At 45.8% G+C, this 8,143-nt stretch overlaps 1 long non-coding RNA gene across 1 annotated transcript; it reads left to right on the top strand.

The window, feature by feature from the left end:
* Nucleotides 1-243: 243 nt before the first annotated feature.
* On the top strand, nt 244-7,047 carry LOC147316763 (uncharacterized). Its single transcript, XR_015131728.1, has 3 exons — nt 244-550; nt 6,709-6,802; nt 6,885-7,047. It is a non-coding gene; the product is annotated as an uncharacterized LOC147316763 (long non-coding RNA).
* The last annotated feature ends 1,096 nt before the right edge of the window (nt 7,048-8,143 follow it).

Below are 8,143 nucleotides of genomic sequence, written 5' to 3'. Positions count from 1 at the left end.
CACCCGATGAAGGAGAGGAAGAGCGCAAATAAGTGGGGCTAAAAACCACAGCACTTCTCAACGGTTTTTCAGATAGAATCAGATAGAAGCGCATTCTCCTTTATAAATATGTGTATCCCTTCGTTACCATGGGAACGAAGATAAAGGAAGTTGTAGAGTCAATGCGGACTTTGTGGACATTTGAAAAGGTCAGGAGTTAAGAGTGGGACACTTGGGGTTTTTTCTTCTTTTTTTTGCCACAAGACCGGAAAAACGGCATGTGTCCCTAAGTTGCGGCTTCGGTACGTTGGGATCTACCTATCCGAAGAGGAAGACGCATAAAGGGAGTGACTTTTTTTTTTTTTAATTGGCAGATAATTTCAAATGCAGCGTTTCTATCAGCTCAACAAATGTCAGCACACACAAACTGTGTGTAGTGTGTAGCACAGTGCGTTGGTAGCCAAATCGCCGGCTGCGGTGTTTGACACGAAGAAACAAGAAATCAAGCTGAGACAAGAAGAAGGTTTAGAAAGACAAGACAGGAGAGGAAGAAGAGACGTTACATTTAAAGGTAAGGACTCCTCATTTAAAGATCACGTGTAAGTCCTCGTGTTTTTAAATCACATACTGGGTCTGTACAGGTAACATTATGTTTTTTACATAGTGTGAAACGTGCTACAAATCAAACTTAGGTAGACTGTGTTACTTAAAGGCTGCAGGAAAATACTCGGTTGTGTTTAAAAAGGTTAGTTTGCTGTACTGTGATGGATTTAAAGCAAATAAGGATCCTAACTGCAAAAGAAAATAATTTTCAAAAAGGTTGAAATATCTAAAGCAATGGCAGATTTAAAAAAAAACACACACACAATAAAAACAACAGACTGCAGGGAGGTTCTGTTCTGTGATGTCACAATCAAGCTGGTCTGAATAGAGATACAGTCCCGATCAAAAGTTTAAGACCTCTTGAAAAATTGCAACAAAAAAATAAAAAAGTCATATTTTGCATGGTTGGATCTTAACAAGGTTCCAAGTAGAGCTTCAACATGCAACAAGCAGAAATTGGACAAAAGCATTTTTTGAGCATCCAATTTATTGAAAACAAACAGAAAAATAAACAGAAATCAAAGTTCCAAACATGAACTCAGTAATGAATAGCTTCACAGCTATTGCTGATCACTTCAAAAAATTTGTTGCGGCTCTGTTATAGCATCACACAAACATCTCACATAAGCTCTATCTCTACAGTTTTATGTCGCACTCATAGCACACTATGCCCACATTTGTGGAGAGCAACCTTTGCATCATTTGTGGTAATGGGAAACAGTAAGGCATTTTGTACCAGGAGCTCGTTTTGCTTGTCGACCCCTAACAGTCAGCAGATAACATGTTAATCAGGTTATGTTATGACAATCCCTGCAGCACATCCATTTAAATGTCTTGGAGACGTGAGCGGGGGGGCCAACTTCACTCACTCTTCAAATCCAACAAAAGTGGTATCAAACGTTTGTGCTGCGTTTGTGCTGCAAAAATTTTCGTTTGTGCTGCTATCATTTTAAAGATATTAATAAAAATTTCTAGAGGTCATCAGAGGTCAACCAGCCCCCTCATATTAATGGAATCAAACAAAATTGGTGTCAATCAGTTGTGCTATGTTTGTGCTGGTTTGTGCTGCTAAAGTTGTCGTTTGTGCTGCTTCTGTTTTCAAAGACATTAATGAAAATGTAAAGGTCAAATGTACTGTTTATAAGATTGGGGAAAACTGCAGTCAGCTGAGACTGAAGAAGTCACTTGGATGAGTGACGAAACGTTTCTCCCACTGAAAGTGTCCGGATGAACAGAATCAACCTTTTGGAATTTACTTACCCGGATGATTAAGCACGCATCAAGACGTTGTTTTATTAATATTTTTAAAATGATAGCGGCACAAACAACAATTTTAGGAGCACAAACCAGCACAAACGTTTGATACCACTTTTGTTGGATTTGAAGAAGGTGGGGGGGCCAACTTCACTCACATTTTGGAGACCGTTGATCAAACGTAAATATGTCCAGTCACTTTTGATTCAACCTGCTTAGCTTGATCTCACATTTGCCGTTTCCTCTATCTCTATCCCCTGTGTGTGTCTGTTTGTGTGCTTGTGTGTTTGTGAGTGTGTGTGTGTGTGTGTGTGTGTGTGAGTGTGTGTGTGTGTGTGTGTGTGTGTGTGAGTGTGTGTGTGTGTGAGTGTGTGTGTGTGTGCGTGCGATGATCTCACATTTGTCATTTCTTCTTTCTCTCTCCCCTTGTCTTGTGTGTGTGAGTGAGAGAGAGATTATCATCTAACATTTGCCATTTCCTCTAGCTCTTTCCCCTGTGTGTGGGTGCATGTGTAAAGGTAAGAAGCTTAGTAATGAAGTAAATGAATTCATTGACGGGTGAACAAACAAGGGCAACACGGTGGCACAGTGGTTAATATAGTTGCCCGCACAGCAAGAAGGTCCTGAGTTCAACTCCACTATCAGGCTGAGGTCTTTCTGTATGGATTTCTCATGTTCTCAAAGTGTTTGTGGGGGTTCACTCCACGTGCTCCGGCCTCTTTCCAAAATCCTAGTTTGTGGAGAAACTCTGAAATGCTCTTAAGTGTCTAGGGTTGTCTGTATCTGTGTTAGCCCTGTAACAGACTGGTGACCTGTCGAGGGTGCACCCTGCTTCTCGCCCTAAGATAGCTGGGATAGGCTCGAGCTGCCCTGTGACACTGGAAAAGAAACACAGCAGAGAATGGATGGGTGGCTGATCTAACGTAAACATTTCCAGTCACTTTCAGTTCAAGCTGCTTAGCATGATCTCACATTTGCCAATTTCTCTATCTCTTCCCCCTCTGTTGTGTGTGTGTGAGATATTCTCACTTTTGCCATTTCTTCTGTCCCTTTCAACTGATCTGTGAGTGTGTGTGTGTGTGTGTGTGTTTGTCCCACATATTGCATACTCTGCTTTTGTCCTCAAATCAGGTAGGAAGTGTCTGTGTGGTTGAGCTGGTCTGGTCTGTCTAGACTTTCACTAGATAGATCAGGCTGCACCCACCTGTGAAACAGGTGGAGGGTCACCAGGACATGCAGAACTTGCTGACAGACTCCTGGCCACCTCTTGCCTCCTTAGTAGAAAGGGGCCACTCCCAGAGGCAGAGGGCTGTGAGGCACCGCCCGCCGGGCCCTCTCCTTTGGGAAAACCCTCAACACTGGGCCGAACCTTGGAGTTCTGTATGTCCATTCAGGCACACTCCATGCTTGATCTGTGGGCAATTCCTCTCAGAAGTGGAGGTCACGGTGGAGGCGTTGGAGGGCGGAAGGCGTTCCCTCAGTGGCTCTCCTCTTCTGAGATTGTGTAAAAACAAAAGTCAATGTAGTGTAAGAAGCTTGAAATGAAAGTAACTGAACTTGTTTAAATTTCTGGGAGACGGTTGCTCACACGCGGGCGGCACAGTGGTTAGCACCGTTACCGCACAGGAAGAAGGTCTTGAGTTCAGCTCTACCGTCGCTCTGTGTGGAGTTTGCATGTTCTTCCTGCTTTTGCGTGGGTTCTTTCCTTGTAGTCCGGCTTCCTGCCACAGTCCAACGACCTGCAGTTAGTGGCAATAGGTAATCGAAGAGTGTAAATTGGCGATAGGTGCGAATGGTTTTCTGCGTCTATGTGTTAGCCCTGTAACAGACTGGTGACCTGTCGAGGGTGTACCCTGCTTCTCGCCCTAAGATAGCTGGGATAGGCTCGAGCTGCCCTGTGACACTGGAAAAGAAACACAGCAGAGAATGGATGGGTGGCTGATCTAACGTAAACATTTCCAGTCACTTTCAGTTCAAGCTGCTTAGCATGATCTCACATTTGCCAATTTCTCTATCTCTTCCCCCTCTGTTGTGTGTGTGTGAGATATTCTCACTTTTGCCATTTCTTCTGTCCCTTTCAACTGATTTGTGTGTGTGTGTGTGTGTGTGTGTGTGTGTGTGTGTGTGTGTGTGTGTGTGTGTGTGTGTTTGTCCCACATATTGCATACTCTGCTTTTGTCCTCAAATCAGGTAGGAAGTGTCTGTGTGGTTGGGCTGGTCTGGTCTGTCTAGACTTTCACTAGATAGATCAGGCTGCACCCACCTGTGAAACAGGTGGAGGGTCACCAGGACATGCAGAACTCGCTGACAGACTCCTGGCCACCTCTTGCCTCCTTAGTAGAAAGGGGCCACTCCCAGAGGCAGAGGGCTGTGAGGCACCGCCCGCCGGGCCCTCTCCTTTGGGAAAACCCTCAACACTGGGCCGAACCTTGGAGTTCTGTATGTCCATTCAGGCACACTCCATGCTTGATCTGTGGGCAATTCCTCTCAGAAGTGGAGGTCACGGTGGAGGCGTCGGAGGGCGGAAGGCGTTCCCTCAGTGGCTCTCCTCTTCTGAGATTATGTAAAAAACAAAAGTCAATGTAGTGTAAGCAGCTTGAAAGAAAGTAACTGAACTTTTTTAAATTTCTGGGAGACGGTTGCTCACACGCGGGCGGCACAGTGGTTAGCACCGTTACCGCACAGGAAGAAGGTCTTGAGTTCAGCTCTACCGTCGCTCTGTGTGGAGTTTGCATGTTCTTCCTGTTTTTGCGTGGGTTCTTTCCTTGTACTCCGGCTTCCTGCTTCCTGCCACAGTCCAACGACCTGCAGTTAGTGGCAATAGGTAATCGAAGAGTGTAAATTGGCGATAGGTGCGAATGGTTTTCTGCGTCTATGTGTTAGCCCTGTAACAGACTGGTGACCTGTCGAGGGTGCACCCTGCTTCTCGCCCTAAGATAGCTGGGATAGGCTCGAGCTGCCCTGTGACACTGGAAAAGAAACGCAGAAGAGAATGGATGGGTGGCTGATCTAACGTAAACATTTCCAGTCACTTTCAGTTCAAGCTGCTTAGCATGATCTCACATTTGCCAATTTCTCTATCTCTTCCCCCTCTGTTGTGTGTGTGTGAGATATTCTCACTTTTGCCATTTCTTCTGTCCCTTTCAACTGATTTGTGTGTGTGTGTCCCACATATTGCATACTCTGCTTTTGTCCTCAAATCAGGTAGGATTTGTCTGTGTGGTTGAGCTGGTCTGGTCTGTCTAGACTTTCACTAGATAGATCAGGCTGCACCCACCTGTGAAACAGGTGGAGGGTCACCAGGACATGCAGAACTCGCTGACAGACTCCTGGCCACCTCTTGCCTCCTTAGTAGAAAGGGGCCACTCCCAGAGGCAGAGGGCTGTGAGGCACCGCCCGCCGGGCCCTCTCCTTTGGGAAAACCCTCAACACTGGGCCGAACCTTGGAGTTCTGTATGTCCATTCAGGCACACTCCATGCTTGATCTGTGGGCAATTCCTCTCAGAAGTGGAGGTCACGGTGGAGGCGTCGGAGGGCGGAAGGCGTTCCCTCAGTGGCTTTCCTCTTCTGAGATTGTGTAAAAACAAAAGTTAATGTAGTGTAAGCAGCTTGAAAGAAAGTGACTGAACTTTTTTAAATTTCTGGGAGACGGTTGCTCACACGCGGGCGGCACAGTGGTTAGCACCGTTACCGCACAGGAAGAAGGTCTTGAGTTCAGCTCTACCGTCGCTATGTGTGGAGTTTGCATGTTCTTCCTGTGTTTGCGTGGGTTCTTTCCTTGTACTCCGGCTTCCTGCTTCCTGCCACAGTCCAACGACCTGCAGTTAGTGGCAATAGGTAATCGAAGAGTGTAAATTGGCGATAGGTGCGAATGGTTTTCTGCGTCTATGTGTTAGCCCTGTAACAGACTGGTGACCTGTCGAGGGTGCACCCTGCTTCTCGCCCTAAGATAGCTGGGATAGGCTCGAGCTGCCCTGTGACACTGGAAAAGAAACACAGCAGAGAATGGATGGGTGGCTGATCAAACGTAAACATTTCCAGTCACTTTCAGTTCAAGCTGCTTAGCATGATCTCACATTTGCCAATTTCTCTATCTCTTCCCCCTCTGTTGTGTGTGTGTGTGAGATATTCTCACTTTTGCCATTTCTTCTGTCCCTTTCAACTGATCTGTGTGTGAGTGAGTGAGTGAGTGTGTGTGTGTGTGTGTGTGTGTGTGTGTGTGTGTGTGTGTGTGTTTGTCCCACATATTGCATACTCTGCTTTTGTCCTCAAATCAGGTAGGAAGTGTCTGTGTGGTTGAGCTGGTCTGGTCTGTCTAGACTTTCACTAGATAGATCAGGCTGCACCCACCTGTGAAACAGGTGGAGGGTCACCAGGACATGCAGAACTCGCTGACAGACTCCTGGCCACCTCTTGCCTCCTTAGTAGAAAGGGGCCACTCCCAGAGGCAGAGGGCTGTGAGGCACCGCCCGCCGGGCCCTCTCCTTTGGGAAAACCCTCAACACTGGGCCGAACCTTGGAGTTCTGTATGTCCATTCAGGCACACTCCATGCTTGATCTGTGGGCAATTCCTCTCAGAAGTGGAGGTCACGGTGGAGGCGTCGGAGGGCGGAAGGCGTTCCCTCAGTGGCTCTCCTCTTCTGAGATTGTGTAAAAACATAAGTCAATGTAGTGTAAGCAGCTTGAAAGAAAGTAACTGAACTTGTTGAGATGGTTGATCAAACTGAAATATTACTGTCATGGTCCAGTTACGCTACATGTATATGTATTTGTTTTTGTTTCTCTCACTTTCTTTCTTGCTTCCCTGCTCACAACGCGATGCCTGGGTGGACCTAATCATGGGCTCCTGGTTGCTGTCCTCACACCTGCAAGCAATTTCTCACCTGAGGTTCATCATCCTGTTTACCAGCCACTTCTGAAGGCAGTTGCTTGGAGCCCTTTGTCGCTGGACTACTGTGTAACATTCGTTAGTGCAATTCTAGCTTTGGAAATATTTTGATTTCTCTTTGTGCTTTGCTTGGCATTTAACATTTTGTCCTTGTATATAGATTTTCCGTGCCCCGCCTTGAGACCCTGTTCGTGAGTGTGGCAGTTGCAGTGAGCCTGTGGAGCCCCCCACCCTCCATGGACCTCTGGATTCGCTGGACCCCTTCTCCCCACTTGTATATAGTGCACTCTGTGTCATGTAAATAAAAAAAATGTTTATTGTGATTCGTAGTCTGCGCTTGAGTTCTGCTCAGCCTTGACAATTTTTAGTCACTTTCGGTTCAAGCTGCTTAGATTCCCATGATCTCACATTTGCCATTTGTGTGTGTGTGTGTTTGTTTGTCCCACATATTGCATACTCTGCTTTTGTCCTCAAATCGGGTAGGAAGTGTCTGTGTGGTTGAGCTGGTCTGGTCTGTCTAGACTTTCACTAGATAGATCAGGCTGCACCCACCTGTGAAACAGGTGGAGGGTCACCAGGACATGCAGAACTCTTGCCTCCTTAGTAGAAAGGGCCACTGCCAGAGGCGGAGGGCAGTGAGGCATCCAACCCCCATCTCATCAATAGGGGGGTATGATCTGAAATAACAATAGATTGATAATTGCAAGTTTCAATAAGTGGAAGAGGACATTTATCAGTGACAAATGAATTTATCCAATAGAACATTTTGTGGACAGGAATATAGTCGGAGCATGCCCTGGATGAGTATCCTTATTAGAGCTTCTTTCTAGGTTAGAGAGCACACAGCTTGTACCTCCGGCTAAAATGAGATTGTGTGTTGTCATATCCAGAATTCACGAGAATTAATAGACAATTAAGGTTTCATCATCCCATTTGGGGGCGTAAATGTTGGCTTAAATCAGTTCATAAAGTTGTCCATAAAGTCCATAATGTTGGCCAACCACAGTAATACGGACCCATAATAAGGACCCATAGGATCAGATAAAATGGTTGATACAGGAAATGGGACGTTTTTACCCATAAGGATGGCCACCCCTCTGTCTTAGAGTTAAAGTTGGAATGGACTATTTGGCCAACCCAACCAGTCTTCAATCTATATCGGTCTGCTATACAAAGGTGAGTCCCCTGTGGAAAAGACATAGCAGATTTTTTCAGTTGTGTAAGCACCTTTTTGTGCTTAACAGGGTGATTCATAGACTTAATGTTCCAACTTACAAAGTTGGCTGCATAACCCGTAAGCTTCGCCTGTATATTGACAGCAGCCATAGAGTTATCTAATCAAAGAGCAACAGTATGAATGTGTGTGTGTGATAGCCACTAACGTCTAATCACACTTATGTGAATTAACTTATATTTCAG

Source organism: Aulonocara sp. 'chitande type north' Nkhata Bay, linkage group LG12 (genome assembly GCF_057382095.1).
Source record: "Aulonocara sp. 'chitande type north' Nkhata Bay isolate Kocher_YH1m ecotype deep benthic linkage group LG12, A_spYH_male_GT1.1, whole genome shotgun sequence".
Classification (NCBI taxonomy): domain Eukaryota; kingdom Metazoa; phylum Chordata; class Actinopteri; order Cichliformes; family Cichlidae; genus Aulonocara; species Aulonocara sp. 'chitande type north' Nkhata Bay.
The sequence above is the reverse complement of the archived record's forward strand: the minus strand, read 5'-3'. Positions and strand labels throughout refer to the sequence as shown.